The 19,585-nt window shown below is 45.5% G+C and overlaps 1 protein-coding gene across 1 annotated transcript in view; it reads left to right on the top strand.

Annotated features, from left to right (window-relative positions):
* The first annotated feature begins 379 nt into the window (after positions 1-379).
* The window catches only part of PTK2B (protein tyrosine kinase 2 beta), a 164,281-nt gene continuing 145,075 nt past the window's right edge, over positions 380-19,585 (top strand). The window contains exon 1 of the mRNA XM_044292491.1: positions 380-501. The gene's annotated coding sequence lies outside the window, so the exon portion shown is untranslated. The remainder of the gene's footprint in view (positions 502-19,585) is intronic.

The following is a 19,585-nucleotide window of genomic DNA, read 5'->3' on the forward strand; positions in this document are numbered from 1 at the left end:
GTTCCCAGACGCGTAACTAGCAGCTCCCGGACACCCCGTTTAGTGACCCCTTTGGATAGACCCCTGTTATTCAACAAGTGACAGCTGGATCACCCCTTTAAACACCCTGACGGACAGATTGCAAATCGCAGCGAATGAACACGGTCGTCATCTAAAGAAGAAGAGAATAAATCCTGCCCCCCCCTACCCCCCTACCCCCCCCCTCCCCCTCCATTGTCCCTGCCTCCCTACAGGGCACATTACACGGGCCCCTCCATGTACACGAGGGCTGCTGCTGCCACTTCCTTGCTAGAGATGGCAGAGCTTCCCTCACATTCTTCACTAGCATGCATGAGATAAGGAAGTGTGTTGAGTAATCAGGGGTGTGTGCATGCTCTGGGGGGGGGACCTCCTAGCTATTCAGCAGCACAGAGGAGAGGAGGAGCACGCCCGCACACCTGCCCACCGCCACATTCCATCCCCACACTCAAATAGACAGCACCAGGGGAAGGCGATTGCCAGGTAAGAGCTGCTTATGTCACCCTATAATATGGCTGGCACCTTATATACATTCGCCTGCCCTCCGGCTACAAGTTTGAGCTGGGTCGTGGGCAGAGTTGGCACCGACTTGTTTTACAATTGGGGGAATTGATACTTTATAGTCAATGATTGCTTTTGAATCGCCTTCTCCTATGCATTGTTATAGGCAGAACTGATACTTTGTATCCAGCAGAGGGGACAATGTACAAGCCTGGCTTGTGCTTAGTGCGGTGGTTTCCTGCCGCCTTTACCCACTTGGTGTCTGTTCCTCTTAGGGCAGTGGCCTGCAACCTGCGGCCCTCCAGCTGTGGCAAAACTACAACTCTCAGCATGCCCAGACAGCTAACGTCTCTCTGGGCATGCAGGGAGTTTTAGTTTTGCCACAGGTTGGACACCACTGCCTTAGGGGTATTTTTTTTTTACTTGCTGTCAGGGAATGTTGGGAGTTGTAGTTGCAAAACAGCTGGGATGACTATTGCTCTTTATAATACAGCGTAAGCCTGTGTTGCTGTCGTATATGCTGGACATTATGTATCCGTCCTCGCTCTCTGGATACCGGACACCGTAGATGGTGCTTTAGGTCACATTGTCATTTGCAGCTATTCGCCCTCTAGGCACAGGTGTTAACCCATTCCTTTCCGAGTTCATCCAGTAGTCTGCCTGTGAAGGACTCATGTATTGCAATAGGCTGACCTGCGTCTTTATAACATAAGGGAGGCTGCTTTCTGTCTATGGTATTGGTATATTAGTGATGAGCTTGTTGAACATGTACTATGCCAGGCTGGTATTTGGCATCTAAAATAATGTGCTTTCGAACATGATATCTCATGCCTTGTGTCTCCTGATAATGGGCCATCTCCTGCATCATCCTACAGCTGGAAGTGTTGGACATGTAGGCACAAGGAAAGCGGAAACTTTGTAACTAATAGACAATGCAGGAATAACAAGGGCATCTGATACTTTATGCCACGGTTTAATGTGCCAGCAGCTGTGTCATCGCCTTCTAGGTATAAGGGTATCTAGGAGAATTGAGCTGAACGGGCTTGTTGAACATGAAGACACAGCGCTGATACTCTATCTGCCAAGCAATATACAAAATAACAGAGGGATCTTACGTGTTACGCTATGGTATAATGTGCCCGCATGGTATAATGTGCCAGTAGTTATGTCATTGTGTCTTCACCCTCTAGGTATAAGGGTATCTAGGTGAATTGAGCTTGAACAAGCTTGTTGAACATGAAGACACAGCGCTGATACTCTATCTGCCAAGCAATATACAATATAACAGAGGGATCTTATGTGTTACGCTATGGTATAATGTGCCAGTTGTCACAGATATGTCTTCACCCTCTAGGTTTAAGGGTGCAGAGGTGAATTGAGCTGCAATAACATACCTGATGCTTTGTATCTGTAATCTGCAATATACAAAACAACAAGATTGCCTTATGTGTTAGGCCATAGTAAAATGTGCCAGCATGGTATAATGTGCCAGTAGTTATGTCATTGTGTCTTCACCCTCTAGGTGTAAGAGTATCTAGGTGAATTGAGCTGAATGGGCTTGTTGAACATGAAGACACAGCGCTGATACTCTATCTGCCAAGCAATCTACAAAATAACAGAGGGATCTTATGTGTTACGCTATGGTATAATGTGCCAGTAGTTACAGATGTGTCTTCACCCTCTAGGTTTAAGGGTGCAGAGGTGAATTGAGCTGCAATACCATAGTCGATACTTTGTATCTGTAATCTGCAATATACAAAACAACAAGACTGCCTTATGTGTTAGGCCATAGTAAAATGTGCCAGCATGGTATAATGTGCCAGTAGTTATGGCATTGTGCTTCACCCTCTAGGTATAAGGGTATCTAGGTGAATTGAGCTTGAACAAGCTTGTTGAACATGAGGACACAGCGCTGATACTCTATCGTCCAGGCAATATATAAAACAATAAAGGTGTTTTATGTGCTGTGCCATGGTATTATATGCCAGTAGTTATATACAGTATGTGTCTTCACCTTCTAGTTTTAAAAGTATACAGGTAAATTGAACTACATTGACTTGTTGAATACGAAGCTGATCCTTTTATCTATAATCTGCTGTATACAAAATACCAAGATTGTCTTATGCATTATGCCACTGCAAAATGCTCTGGTGTTGTGCTCTCACCCGCTAGGTGTAAGGGTATATAGCTGACTTGAGCTGTCTTACTGCACATACAAATAGTAACAAAGCTACTATTTTGTATAAATACTAGTACCATGCAGTATACAAACTCACAAGAATCTCTTGAATTATGCATTGGTATGATGTGCCAGCCGTTATGTATGTGCCTTCACCCTCTGGGTACAAGTGTATATAGGTGACTTGAGTTGCCCTGGCTTGATGAACATGTAAGCAGAACTGATGGACTGTAGTTTTGTAGCTTCCATCTAGTATACAAAATAACAAAACTGTCCTCGCTTTTTGCCATTGTTACGGTACGTACAGTATATTGTGCCAGCAGTCTTATTGTTGTGCCTTCACCCTCCAGCTATAAGGGTACGTAGTCGTCTTGACTGATCGTTGATCATGCAGTAGGCAGAGTTGGTACCGTGTATGCACAACGTAGCAGTATCACATTCCAGCATTGATGGTTGTCTTTCATCTCCCTCTAGGCCATAGATCCCTATATGTTTTATGGGGTAACTCCTCCTTTTTATCCATCATGGCCTGTAGAGATGAACTAGTGTAGGACAGCGGAGGCATTCCAGTGTTATACTCGATCCTCGTGGTCTCAAATCGGTGGATCTGAAATTACCTGCAGGGCATGCTGGGAGTTGTAGTTTCACAAAAGCTTGAGAGCCACAGGATAGAGCCCACTATTCTAGGTTAAATGTATTGAGTGTTTTCTACCCCGTGGCTCTGCGAAACCCTTTGTGGGAAAGACTTCTTTAGATACAGGGGCATACATACGGGTCACTACGTCTGCTCAAGCTCGATGAACATACATTGCAAGGGACATAAATAATTGGGTATCACTATTAGGTTTTTATAAGACTACAATGTCACTAAGGGATGGTAGTCACGTCACCGGTCCTGCTGGATATGTTTTCACGTTAGAATTAGACTGGTTTAGACCATGGATTAGAATATGACATGAATGTCTGGTATCTAATATTCATCACCCTGTAATAAAGGTTGGGGGACGGGGGGGTTAATGAATAGAAGATTTCTCAGGGCTCTATGCAGAGTATAGGTATGTGGGGGAGGGGGATCTTCTGGAGTTCTGAAGGTCACAGTTGGAGATCAGGTCTATTGTCCTGTATGTCATATACATGTGCAGTACGGAGATACATGAGGTGCACCCTGGAGATGAAAGGGTGCAGATACAAACCTCCGCTCCTTGTATGGCTGATTACGCCTCGGTCGTGTTCCTTCAGAGTGTCTGGCAGATGTAGAAGAGATCGGTGCGTCCTCCTGTACCGGACAGGCTGTCAGTGACCCGGGGTCCGCCGTCGTGTAATGTAGAGGAAGCGCCAAACCGACAACGCGGAAGGACGGAGGCGAACGTGCACAGGTTAACCACTTCACTGCTGAGGGCCTCCCACAGGAATTCTGTTCTGTATCATTATATCATCAGATACACAGCTCAGCAGACAGTATCACACAGGAGAGGATTAGATACACAGCTCAGCAGGCAGTATCACACAGGGTAGGATGAGATACACAGCTCAGCAGACAGTATCACACAGGATAGGATTAGATACACAGCTCAGCAGACAGTATCACACAGGATAGGATTAGATACACAGCTCAGCAGACAGTATCACACATGATAGGATTAGATACACAGCTCAGCAGGCAGTATCACTCATGATAGGATTAGATACACAGCTCAGCAGACAGTATCACACAGGATAGGATTAGATACACAGCTCAGCAGACAGTATCACACAGGATAGGATTAGATACACAGCTCAGCAGACAGTATCACACAGGATAGGATTAGATACACAGCTCAGCAGACAGTATCACACAGGATAGGATTAGATACACAGCTCAGCAGACAGTATCACACAGGATAGGATTAGATACACAGCTCAGCAGACAGTATCACACAGGATAGGATTAGATACACAGCTCAGCAGACAGTATCACACAGGATAGGATTAGATACACAGCTCAGCAGACAGTATCACACAGGATAGGATTAGATACACAGCTCAGCAGACAGTATCACACAGGATAGGATTAGATACACAGCTCAGCAGACAGTATCACACAGGATAGGATTAGATACACAGCTCAGCAGACAGTATCACACAGGATAGGATTAGATACACAGCTCAGCAGCAGTATCACAGTATCACACAGGTATCACAGGATTAGGATATACACAGCTCAGCAGACAGTATCACACAGGATAGGATTAGATACACAGCTCAGCAGACAGTATCACACAGGATAGGATTAGATACACAGCTCAGCAGACAGTATCACACAGGATAGGATTAGATACACAGCTCAGCAGACAGTATCACACAGGATAGGATTAGATACACAGCTCAGCAGACAGTATCACACAGGATAGGATTAGATACACAGCTCAGCAGACAGTATCACACAGGATAGGATTAGATACACAGCTCAGCAGACAGTATCACACAGGATAGGATTAGATACACAGCTCAGCAGACAGTATCACACAGGATAGGATTAGATACACAGCTCAGCAGACAGTATCACACAGGATAGGATTAGATACACAGCTCAGCAGACAGTATCACACAGGATAGGATTAGATACACAGCTCAGCAGACAGTATCACACAGGATAGGATTAGATACACAGCTCAGCAGACAGTATCACACAGGATAGGATTAGATACACAGCTCAGCAGGCAGTATCACACAGGATAGGATTAGATACACAGCTCAGCAGACAGTATCACACAGGATAGGATTAGATACACAGCTCAGCAGACAGTATCACACAGGATAGGATTAGATACACAGCTCAGCAGACAGTATCACACAGGATAGGATTAGATACACAGCTCAGCAGACAGTATCACACAGGATAGGATTAGATACACAGCTCAGCAGACAGTATCACACAGGATAGGATTAGATACACAGCTCAGCAGACAGTATCACACAGGATAGGATTAGATACACAGCTCAGCAGACAGTATCACACAGGATAGGATTAGATACACAGCTCAGCAGACAGTATCACACAGGATAGGATTAGATACACAGCTCAGCAGACAGTATCACACAGGATAGGATTAGATACACAGCTCAGCAGACAGTATCACACAGGATAGGATTAGATACACAGCTCAGCAGACAGTATCACACAGGATAGGATTAGATACACAGCTCAGCAGACAGTATCACACAGGATAGGATTAGATACACAGCTCAGCAGGACAGTATCACACAGGATAGGATTAGATACACAGCTCAGCAGACAGTATCACACAGGATAGGATTAGATACACAGCTCAGCAGACAGTATCACACAGGATAGGATTAGATACACAGCTCAGCAGACAGTATCACACAGGATAGGATTAGATACACAGCTCAGCAGACAGTATCACACAGGATAGGATTAGATACACAGCTCAGCAGACAGTATCACACAGGATAGGATTAGATACACAGCTCAGCAGACAGTATCACACAGGATAGGATTAGATACACAGCTCAGCAGACAGTATCACACAGGATAGGATTAGATACACAGCTCAGCAGACAGTATCACACAGGATAGGATTAGATACACAGCTCAGCAGACAGTATCACACAGGATAGGATTAGATACACAGCTCAGCAGACAGTATCACACAGGATAGGATTAGATACACAGCTCAGCAGACAGTATCACACAGGATAGGATTAGATACACAGCTCAGCAGACAGTATCACACAGGATAGGATTAGATACACAGCTCAGCAGACAGTATCACACAGGATAGGATTAGATACACAGCTCAGCAGACAGTATCACACAGGATAGGATTAGATACACAGCTCAGCAGACAGTATCACACAGGATAGGATTAGATACACAGCTCAGCAGACAGTATCACACAGGATAGGATTAGATACACAGCTCAGCAGACAGTATCACACAGGATAGGATTAGATACACAGCTCAGCAGACAGTATCACACAGGATAGGATTAGATACACAGCTCAGCAGACAGTATCACACAGGATAGGATTAGATACACAGCTCAGCAGACAGTATCACACAGGATAGGATTAGATACACAGCTCAGCAGACAGTATCACACAGGATAGGATTAGATACACAGCTCAGCAGACAGTATCACACAGGATAGGATTAGATACACAGCTCAGCAGACAGTATCACACAGGATAGGATTAGATACACAGCTCAGCAGACAGTATCACACAGGATAGGATTAGATACACAGCTCAGCAGACAGTATCACACAGGATAGGATTAGATACACAGCTCAGCAGACAGTATCACACAGGATAGGATTAGATACACAGCTCAGCAGACAGTATCACACAGGACAGGATTAGATACACGGCTCAGCAGACAGTATCACACAGGACAGGATTAGATACACGGCTCAGCAGACAGTATCACACAGGATAGGATTAGATACACGGCTCAGCAGACAGTATCACACAGGATAGGATTAGATACACAGGCTCAGCAGACAGTATCACACAGGATAGGATTAGATACACAGGCTCAGCAGACAGTATCACACAGGATAGGATTAGATACACAGCTCAGCAGACAGTATCACACATGATAGGATTAGATACACAGCTCAGCAGACAGTATCACACAGGACAGGATTAGATACACGGCTCAGCAGACAGTATCACACAGGATAGGATTAGATACACAGCTCAGCAGACAGTATCACACAGGATAGGATTAGATACACAGCTCAGCAGACAGTATCACACAGGATAGGATTAGATACACAGCTCAGCAGGCAGTATCACACAGGAGAGGATTAGATACACAGCTCAGCAGTCAGTATCACACATGATAGGATTAGATACACAGCTCAGCAGACAGTATCACACAGGATAGGATTAGATACACAGCTCAGCAGACAGTATCACACATGATAGGATTAGATACACCGCTCAGCAGACAGTATCACACATGATAGGATTAGATACACAGATCAGCGGACAGTATCACACATGATAGGATTAGATACACAGCTCAGCAGACAGTATCACACATGATAGGATTAGATACACAGCTCAGCAGACAGTATCACACAGGATAGGACTAGATACACAGCTCAGCAGACAGTATCACACATGATAGGATTAGATACACAGCTCAGCAGGGAGTATCACACAGGATAGGATTAGATACACAGCTCAGCAGACAGTATCACACATGGTAGGATTAGATACACTGATCAGCAGGCATTATCACACATGATAGGATTAGATACACAGCTCAGCAGACAGTATCACACAGAATAGGATTAGATACACAGCTCAGCAGACAGTATCACACATGATAGGATTAGATACACGGCTCAGCAGACAGTATCACACAGGATAGGATTAGATACACGGCTCAGCAGACAGTATCACACAGGACAGGATTAGATACACAGCTCAGCAGGCAGTATCACACATGATAGGATTAGATACACAGCTCAGCAGGCAGTATCACACATGATAGGATTAGATACACAGCTCAGCAGACAGTATCACACATGATAGGATTAGATACACAGCTCAGCAGGCAGTATCACACAGGACAGGATTAGATACACAGCTCAGCAGACAGTATCACACAGGATAGGATTAGATACACAGCTCATCAGACAGTATCACACATGATAGGATTAGATACACAGCTCAGCAGACAGTATCACACAGGACAGGATTAGATACACAGCTCAGCAGAAAGTATCACACAGGATAGGATTAGATACACAGCTCAGCAGACAGTATCACACAGGACAGGATTAGATACACAGCTCAGCAGACAGTATCACGCATAATAGGATTAGATACACAGCTCAGCAGACAGTATCACACATGATAGGATTAGATACACAGCTCAGCAGACAGTATCACACAGGATTGGATTAGAGACACAGCTCAGCAGACAGTATCACACAGGATAGGCTTAGATACACAGCTCAGCAGGCAGTATCACACATGATAGGATTAGATACACAGCTCAGCAGACAGTATCACACAGGATAGGATTAGATACACAGCTCAGCAGACAGTGTCACACAGGATAGGATTAGATACACAGCTCAGCAGACAGTATCACACAGGATAGGATTAGATACACAGCTCAGCAGAAAGTATCACACAGGATAGGATTAGATACACAGCTCAGCAGACAGTATCACACATGATAGGATTAGATACACAGCTCAGCAGACAGTATCACACAGGATAGGATTAGATACACAGATCAGCGGACAGTATCACACATGATTGGATTAGATACACAGCTCAGCAGACAGTATCACACAGGATAGGATTAGATACACAGCTCAGCAGACAGTATCACACAGGGTAGGATTAGATACACAGCTCAGCAGACAGTATCACACAGGATAGGATTAGATACACAGCTCAGCAGACAGTATCACACAGGATAGGATTAGATACACAGCTCAGCAGACAGTATCACACAGGATAGGATTAGATACACAGCTCAGCAGACAGTATCACACATGATAGGATTAGATACACAGATCAGCGGACAGTATCACACATGATAGGATTAGATACACAGCTCAGCGGACAGTATCACACAGGATAGGATTAGATACACAGCTCAGCAGTCAGTATCACACAGGATAGGATTAGATACACAGCTCAGCAGACAGTATCACACAGGATAGGATTAGATACACAGCTCAGCAGACAGTATCACACAGGATAGGATTAGATACACAGCTCAGCAGACAGTATCACACATGATAGGCTTAGATACACAGCTCAGCAGACAGTATCACACAGGATAGGATTAGATACACAGCTCAGCAGACAGTATCACACATGATAGGATTAGATACACAGCTCAGCAGACAGTATCACACAGGATAGGATTAGATACACAGCTCAGCAGGCAGTATCACACATGATAGGATTAGATACACAGCTCAGCAGACAGTATCACACAGGATAGGATTAGATACACAGCTCAGCAGACAGTATCACACAGGGTAGGATGAGATACACAGATCAGCAGACAGTATCACACATGATAGGATTAGATACACACCTCAGCAGACAGTATCACACATGATAGGATTAGATACACAGCTCAGCAGACAGTATCACACATGATAGGATTAGATACACAGCTCAGCAGACAGTATCACACAGGATAGGATTAGATACACAGCTCAGCAGACGTATCACACAGGATAGGATTAGATACACAGCTCAGCAGGCAGTATCACACATGGTAAGATTAGATACACAGCTCAGCAGAGAGTATCACACATGATAGGATTAGATAAACAGCTCAGCAGACAGTATCACACATGATAGGATTAGATACACAGCTCAGCAGACAGTATCACACAGGATAGGATTGGATACACAGCTCAGCAGACTGTATCACACATGATAGGATTAGATACACAGCTCAGCAGACAGTATCACACATGATTAGATACACAGCTCAGCAGACGGTATCACACATGAAAGGATTAGATACACAGATCAGCAGACAGTATCACACAGGATAGGATTAGATACACAGCTCAGCAGACAGTATCACACATGAAAGGATTAGATACACAGCTCAGCAGACAGTATCACACATGATAGGATTAGATACACAGCTCAGCAGACAGTATCACACATGATAGGATTAGATACACAGATCAGCAGACAGTATCACACAGGATAGGATTAGATACACAGCTCAGCAGACAGTATCACACATGATAGGATTAGATACACAGCTCAGCAGACTGTATCACACATGATAGGATTAGATACACAGCTCAGCAGACAGTATCACACAGGATAGGATTAGATACACAGCTCAGCAGACAGTATCACACAGGATAGGATTAGATACACAGCTCAGCAGGCAGTATCACACATGATAGGATTAGATACACAGCTCAGCAGACAGTATCACACAGGATAGGATTAGATACACAGCTCAGCAGACTATCACACATGATAGGATTAGATACACAGCTCAGCAGACAGTATCACACATGATAGGATTAGATACACAGCTCAGCAGACAGTATCACACATGAAAGGATTAGATACACAGCTCAGCATACAGTATCACACATGATAGGATTAGATACACAGCTCGTCAGACAGTATCACACAGGATAGGATTAGATACACTGATCAGTAGACAGTATCACACATGATAGGATTAGATACACAGATTCAGCAGTCAGTATCACACATGACAGGTTTAGATACAGCATCTCAGCAAACAGGATCCCACGTGATGCGGTTAGATACACGGCATTCTAGACAGTATCACATATGATAGGCTTAGATACACAGAATGCACAGACAGTATCACACATGATAGGATTAGATACACAGACTGCGCAGACAGTATCACACATGGCAGGATTAGATACAACATCTCAGCAGCGCAGTATCACACAGCAGGCTTGGATACACAGCTCAGCAGCACAGTATCACACAGCAGGCTTGGATACACAGCTCAGCAGCACAGTATCACACAGCAGGCTTGGATACACAGTTCAGCAGCACAGTATCACACAGCAGGCTTGGATACACAGCTCAGCAGCACAGCACCACACAGCAGGCTTGGATACACAGCTCAGCAGCACAATATCACACAGCAGGCTTGGATACACAGCTCAGCAGCGCAGTATCACACAGCAGGCTTGGATACACAGCTCAGCAGCACAGTATCACACAGCAGGCTTGGATACACAGCTTAGCAGCACAGCACCACACAGCAGGCTTGGATACACAGCTCAGCAGCACAATATCACACAGCAGGCTTGGATACACAGCTCAGCAGCACAATATCACACAGCAGGCTTGGATACACAGCTCAGCAGCGCAGTATCACACAGCAGGCTTGGATACACAGTTCAGCAGCACAGTATCACACAGCAGGCTTGGATACACAGCTCAGTCAGCAGCACAGTATCACACAGCAGGCTTGGATACACAGCTCAGCAGCACAATATCACACAGCAGGCTTGGATACACAGCTCAGCAGCACAATATCACACAGCAGGCTTGGATACACAGCTCAGCAGCACAGTATCGCACAGCAGGCTTGGATACACAGCTCAGCAGCGCAGTATCACACAGCAGGCTTGGATACACAGCTCAGCAGCGCAGTATCACACAGCAGGCTTGGATACACAGCTCAGCAGCACAATATCACACAGCAGGCTTGGATACACAGCTCAGCAGCACAGTATCACACAGCAGGCTTGGATACACAGCTCAGCAGCACAATATCACACAGCAGGCTTGGATACACAGCTCAGCAGCACAATATCACACAGCAGGCTTGGATACACAGCTCAGCAGCACAGTATCGCACAGCAGGCTTGGATACACAGCTCAGCAGCGCAGTATCACACAGCAGGCTTGGATACACAGCTCAGCAGCGCAGTATCACACAGCAGGCTTGGATACACAGCTCAGCAGCACAATATCACACAGCAGGCTTGGATACACAGCTCAGCAGCGCAGTATCACACAGCAGGCTTGGATACACAGCTCAGCAGCGCAGTATCACACAGCAGGCTTGGATACACAGCTCAGCAGCGCAGTATCACACAGCAGGCTTGGATACACAGCTCAGCAGCACAATATCACACAGCAGGCTTGGATACACAGCTCAGCAGCACAATATCACACAGCAGGCTTGGATACACAGCTCAGCAGCACAATATCACACAGCAGGCTTGGATACACAGCTCAGCAGCACAATATCACACAGCAGGCTTGGATACACAGCTCAGCAGCACAGTATCACACAGCAGGCTTGGATACACAGCTCAGCAGCACAATATCACACAGCAGGCTTGGATACACAGCTCAGCAGCGCAGTATCACACAGCAGGCTTGGATACACAGCTCAGCAGCGCAGTATCACACAGCAGGCTTGGATACACAGCTCAGCAGCGCAGTATCACACAGCAGGCTTGGATACACAGCTCAGCAGCGCAGTATCACACAGCAGGCTTGGATACACAGCTCAGCAGCACAGTATCACACAGCAGGCTTGGATACACAGCTCAGCAGCACAGCACCACACAGCAGGCTTGGATACACAGCTCAGCAGCACAGTACCACACAGCAGGCTTGGATACACAGTTCAGCAGCACAGTATCACACAGCAGGCTTGGATACACAGCTCAGCAGCGCAGTATCACACAGCAGGCTTGGATACACAGCTCAGCAGCGCAGTATCACACAGCAGGCTTGGATACACAGCTCAGCAGCGCAGTATCACACAGCAGGCTTGGATACACAGCTCAGCAGCGCAGTATCACACAGCAGGCTTGGATACACAGCTCAGCAGCGCAGTATCACACAGCAGGCTTGGATACACAGCTCAGCAGCGCAGTATCACACAGCAGGCTTGGATACACAGCACAGCAGCGCAGTATCACACAGCAGGCTTGGATACACAGCTCAGCAGCGCAGTATCACACAGCAGGTTTGGATACACAGCTCAGCAGCGCAGTATCACACAGCAGGCTTGGATACACAGCTCAGCAGCGCAGTATCACACAGCAGGCTTGGATACACAGCTCAGCAGCGCAGTATCACACAGCAGGCTTGGATACACAGCTCAGCAGCGCAGTATCACACAGCAGGCTTGGATACACAGCTCAGCAGCACAGTATCACACAGCAGGCTTGGATACACAGCTCAGCAGCACAGTATCACACAGCAGGCTTGGATACACAGCTCAGCAGCGCAGTATCACACAGCAGGCTTGGATACACCGCTCAGCAGCGCAGTATCACACAGCAGGCTTGGATACACAGCTCAGCAGCACACTGTCCCTGAAGGTCACAGATTCTATAGTAACATCCAGTAACATTACATGATGAGGGTTGTAGTGCTGTGTTCGGAGTAGCGGTTACATTGTATCACACAGTCGGCCGATACTTTGTGTCTTTCTGTATTTACACTTCCTGTTTCACAGAAACCTTCATCTGAACACTGCACAGAAACCTAAATATAACTTCTGGGCAAAAACCTGGCATCGATGCGGAGGTAACCCCCACTGCCAGATGGGCCTCCGACTGCGAAAATGTTCTATTGTGCCCTGCGCAGAGCTCAGTAACATGCTGGCATCATACACGTCTGTACATACAGGACATATATAACAGTGCATATATACTGCACAACATATATCACATAAGGGCAACCCTCTGGTAGGTATCAGGGGCAGAGTGGCCACCTGGTAGGGCAATGCAGGGATATATTAGGACGTGCCTATTAGATATCCGCCTCGGTCCTTTCCCAGGCTGTAGGGGGCGACATCCGGATGAAAGCTCAGAACATCCGACAACATCTCCAGAGGGAGGAAGAGACAGCGGTATTTTTCCGACCCCCTGGATGCCGCGGTGCATACTGAATATAGCAATGCTGAATGATTGTTTGTTGCGTACTATATAGAGTCATCTCTGGCTACATCTGATGAGGTGACAGTCTCTTGAGGCTACCAATTTTGTCTTGTGTTCTATTGTTTTCGATGGTCTATCAATTTTATATACTTATTAAAAGTTACATTTTAGGGTCCATTCACACGTCCGTGTGTGTTTTGCGGATCCACGGATTCGAACACAGACATCAGCGATGTGTGTTCCGCATTTTGCGGACCACACATCGCTGGCACTTAATAGAAAATGCCTATTCTTATCCGCGATTGCGGACAAGAATAGGACATGTTCTATTTTTTCGGGGAACGGAATTGCGGAACTAAATTGCTGACGTGTGAATGGAGCCTTATTGACAGAGTCCACTCTGCTCAGTAATAGGATGGCATCACAGCTCTGCCTTATACCTTCATCACCTCCATAATTGAATTGGGAATCCCCTTATTTCTTCAGGTTTATTAGGGGGAATCCTAATTTCCAATGAAGCATTCATTGAACACCATGGAGACTGCAGCAAAAGGGAGGTTTGGTAGGTGTCTTAGGCATTGATGGCATATCCCATGGAATATCCCTTGAATCCCCTCCTTTCCTTATTTATATATAGAATTCTTATATCTGTCTCCAAGAAGATCAGCCCCCTCCTGTCTGTAAGGCAACTGGCTGGAGCAGGAGCCCTCCCCCATGTCTGCGCTCTGAGCCTCACACAGATGAGAGGGAAATGCCCCCCTGTGTTCCCTGACAGATTTCTGCATTTATTTCAGGAGCTGACAAAATTCATATGCACCCTCTGTCAGGGCATGATGGGAGTTGTAGTTTTGTAACTACTGGAGGTTGGAGACCATTGCTTTAGACTAGCATTGTGAGCTTACTTTGAGAAGGGTCTGACATGATGTAGAAAGAAGACTTGACTACGCTACCTTCAGGGTGAGGGTTTGGAGGGGTGTACTCTTCCTAATAACCTGCCTGTCCCCATGTCTCTGCTCCTCCTCAGCTGTCACTGACTCCTGCACCCTGAGGTTGTCAGCAGCAGAAATTCCCTGCAGCAAAATCCTGCCTCCTGCCACCGATGCTCTGCCTTGATTCCAGTGGCCTCCCTAGTGACGTCATGTCATGGTCAATGGAAAACCACCAATATCACGTCTGACTCTCAGCAGCCTCACGGACCAGCTGCTTAAAGGCGCAGCGCCCCCTTCATTGTCCACCATGCCAGAGCGCTGCACTTTTAGTAGTGGTCGTGTCTGGTACTGCAGCTCACTGCATTTTAGTCCCATTAATGTAAATGGGACAGAGCTGCAGTTCCAGGCACAGCCACTACTAGACAGACAGCGCTGTGCTTGGCTGACAATGAAGGGGGCGCCGTGTTGGACCACCGCAGGTGGAGCTTCTAATGGGTCATTGCCTTTCGCACATTTTCGGACAACCAGTGGTCACCGACTGCAAAGGTAAAGAAGCCATTGTCTTTCTATTGGGGGACTTTCCTCTTTAGGTCCCATCGGTTTCTCTCTTGGGAAAAGTTGGTCTTGGCCAGTGGGTCATGGCCCTCACCAGGAATGCATCTATAGTGATGTTACATTGTTTGTCCGTGTAGTCTAATGGCCACCGTTGGACGTTATGTCCTAATACACTAAACTTCACTGTAGTCTACAGACACACTCCTAAGACTCCTTCAGCTTTCCGCCATAGGACGGTGGTGACTATGTTCCATTGCTAATATATGGACAAGAAGTGCAGGGAGAGTAGTATGGCTGCTATGACTTGTGATGTGGAAATCATCGTCCCCGATCTCAATTAATCGCTATAGAGAGGAAGAGCCAAACTTCCAAAAATGACAAGAATCTTGAGGCATCTCCTGCCACTGCCGTAGAGTTCCCCACCTTAAATACGAGAACTTGCAAAGATCAGTAAAGAAGTTGGAAAATTCACAGAAGCCTATTTACAAGAGGAGTCCATCATAGGACCACAAGTAGCTGCAAGAGCCTACCTAGAGGGGGTGCAAAGGTAGAAAATTATTGGTGCCTGAGGAGGTGCAAAGACCACATAACTTTATTGGATTGGTCAATGGGCCTTTGGTCAAGGAAGAATGTAAACTTACGATGACGTGGACTGTGCCTTTTTTTCAAGATTTTGAAGGCTACTTTGGTGGCACAGCCATGATTATGTAGACTAGCTTAAAAGATTGAAATGTTTCTCAAGCACATCAGAACAAATGCAATGGTAATGCCTGATTCCGGCGTGAAGCTTGACAATAAGTGCTGTAAATATGATGTTCACTACATCTCCTGCTACAAAAAGCAACAATCAGCCCAGTCATACGGGAATAATGGCTGGTAAACATGTCGAGGCTGTGTCTACAGTCGGAAGGCATCAAGTGGTGACATTTAGCATCAATGTGATTGTATCTCCAAGGGAGAAATGCTATTTCTCTATACCGACGCAAAATGTTTTCTACAGGAGGAGAAATGAGATTTAAAAAATGAAATGCTACATGTGAGTATTGAAAAAGTGAACATTTCTTTCAGGTAAACTCGTGATAGGAAATGGTAATTTCTCATCAAACCACTAAGATTAAAAATGGTTAGGTAAATAGTTATTTGGAGCGAGAGGGGAAACCCTGGGGTAAGATTCTGGGTTACAGCAGGAGTTATGAAAAAAATGGTGACAAAATATGGTAGTGGTGAGAAGATAGTGGGCCAAAAAAGCATATAGTAGAAGATGGCAGTCCAAAGAACGATATGTTAGAAGATAGTGGGCAAAACAGGGATATGGTAGAATATGGTGGACCAAATAGGGATATGGTAGAAGATGGTGGGCCAAAGAAGCATATGGTAGAAAATGGTGGGCCAAAGAGAGATATGGTAGAAGATGGTGGGCCAAAGATGGATATGATGGAAGATGGTGGGCCTAAAGAGCTGATAGTAGACAATGAAGGGACAGGGAGGAAGATGGAGGGCCACAGAAGTAGACTGTAAAGTATGACTGACCGAAGAAGCAAGCAAAATATGATGCACAACAAAGGCAATCGGTATAACACAGAGGGCCAAAGAAGCAGATGTATGGATGTCCATACATGTTGAAAGTAGATTGCAAGCCAAAAATCCAGTTGGTAGAAGATGGTAGGCCAAAGAGGCAGATGGTAGGAAAAGAAAAGCCAAGGAGCCATCTAATAGAAGAAGGTGGGCCAAAGAGGCACATGGTAGAATATGGTGGGGCAGTGAGACCAGTGGTGGAAAAGGCAGATGGTTGTAAATGGAGGGTCAAGGAATCAGTTGGTAGCAGATGGTGAGTCAAAGAAACAGATTGCAGACAGTTGAGGCCAGAGAAAGCAGTTTACAGAGGATGGTGGGCTACAGACGCAGTTAATAGAAGATGTTTGGCCAAAGAGATGGGAGAAGATGATGAGCCACAGAAGATGTTGGGCCAAGGATGCAGATGGTAGAGCATGGAGGTAGATGATAGAAGAAGTAGAAGGTCATAACTGGTGGGCTAAAAAAAATACATCTTAGGTTAATTTCACACTTGCGCTTTCCCTTTCCGCTATTGAGATCCGTCATAGGATCTCAATAGCGGGCGAAAACTCTTCCTTTTTGTCCCCATTCATTGTCAATGGGGACAAAACTGAACTGAATGAAATGGGGTGCACCAGAATGCATTCCGCTCCGTTTGGTTGTGTCCCCATCGCGGACAGAAAAACGCTGCAAGCAGCGTTTTTCTGTCCGCAATGTGGTGTGGTCAAAGATAGATCCGTCAATGGGGACGGATCCGTTTTATCTGACACAATAGAAAATGGATCCGTCACCCATTGATCTTCAATGCAGTTCATCATGACGAATCCGTCTTGGCTATGTTAAAGATTTTACAACCGGATCCGTTCATAACTTATGCAGACGGTTGTATTATCAGTAATAGAAGCATTTTTTCTGATCCATGAAGGATCCAGCAAAAACGCTAGTATGAAAATAGCCTTAGAAGATGGTGAGCCAAAGAACAAGCTGGGGAAACAAAAAGTTATTAGGAGGAAAACTAAAGCCAAGAAAGCAGTTGGGAGAACATAGTAGGACAAGCAGGTAGCTTTTACAAACAGCAGGCAAAACAGCGAGTTGGGAAAGATGGGAGTCACAGAAGCAGCTGAGAGAAGACAGTCGTTACAAAGAGGTGGGCTAGAAGGACAGTAGGGAGCTGCTGTGCTTACCGACCTCTGCTGTTTAACACATTTTTGTAGTGCAGTTCGGTTTTTGATGGTATTTTTCTGCACTTTTGAGTGTTTAGTGGTGTTTGCGCCTGCGTTTTCTGGTACTTTTTTTTCCGGTAAAAACACCGGCTCCAGATGTTGGCTGAAGGTTTATGGGAAATATGAAAAGCAGGAGTTTCTTTGCTGCTGGCGTTGCTGTTCATTAAGTGGCACTTTTAGTCTTTCTTGTTTCAAAAACTTTTCAAAAACAGAGCATGCTGGAGTTCTTGGCATTGTTCAGGTGTTTTCACGTCTTTGTCTAGATCAGGGTTTCTCAACTCCGGTCCTCAGGACCCACCTACCAGTCATGTTTTTAGGATTTCCTTAGTATTGAGCAGGTGATATAATTAGTGTCCGTGCATCAGGACTTACCACAGGTATCCATTCTGTGGGATATTCTCAAATCCTGACCGGTAGGTGGGTCCCGAGGACCGGAGTTGAGAAACCCTGGTCTAGATGCAGTCATATTACTAAACATCTGAAAAACAAAAATGCATGTGGTTATATATTAGTGGTGTATGGACCAGGGTTGCCAACCAGAATTTTTCTTTTTTCTGGACAACTTACGCCAATATTTTTTATGGAAAACCATAACTGATAATAAAAAAACTGAAAGTAATACGTGTCTATAGCTTAATATACTGAGAAATAAGAACTCATTACTAGCATTTACTGTGAGCTGTAAAACGCTGATAATTACAACCAAAATAGTCTAGTCAAGTACCACCAGCCTCCAAAAAATCACAGACACGTCTATTTTTTTTTTCAAGGACACAGGAAAAAAAAGTCACCTATTTTTACGGACTTTCCAGAAATTTCTGGACGGTTGACAACCCTGGTATGGACTCTAAACCCAACCCCTGCTGTTGAAAAATGAAAGGACTGAGCAGGAACCTGAAGAGCTGCTCTTAAAGTGTATTTGAGGCGAGAGTTCCAAAGCAAGTAGAAACTCAACTTCCAGAGTCTTGCTTGCCTCTGGTATTTAACTGCTCGGTGTGAGCCTTTCATGTGCAGGCAGCAATGTGACCTCTATTAGGCCTACACCTGGAACATTTAGACACCATGTGTGATGGGCTATGACGTTCATGTTAGTCTTTTATGCGTTTTTGTCTGTTGAGTCACATGTGGCAAACCTTCCCCAAACTGTGATCTTAGTGATTGTGAGAAGTCAGATTGTGGAGCCTGATAAGGTAGGGAGACTCTTGC

Source organism: Bufo gargarizans, chromosome 4, assembly GCF_014858855.1.
Source record: "Bufo gargarizans isolate SCDJY-AF-19 chromosome 4, ASM1485885v1, whole genome shotgun sequence".
Classification (NCBI taxonomy): Eukaryota; Metazoa; Chordata; class Amphibia; order Anura; family Bufonidae; genus Bufo; species Bufo gargarizans.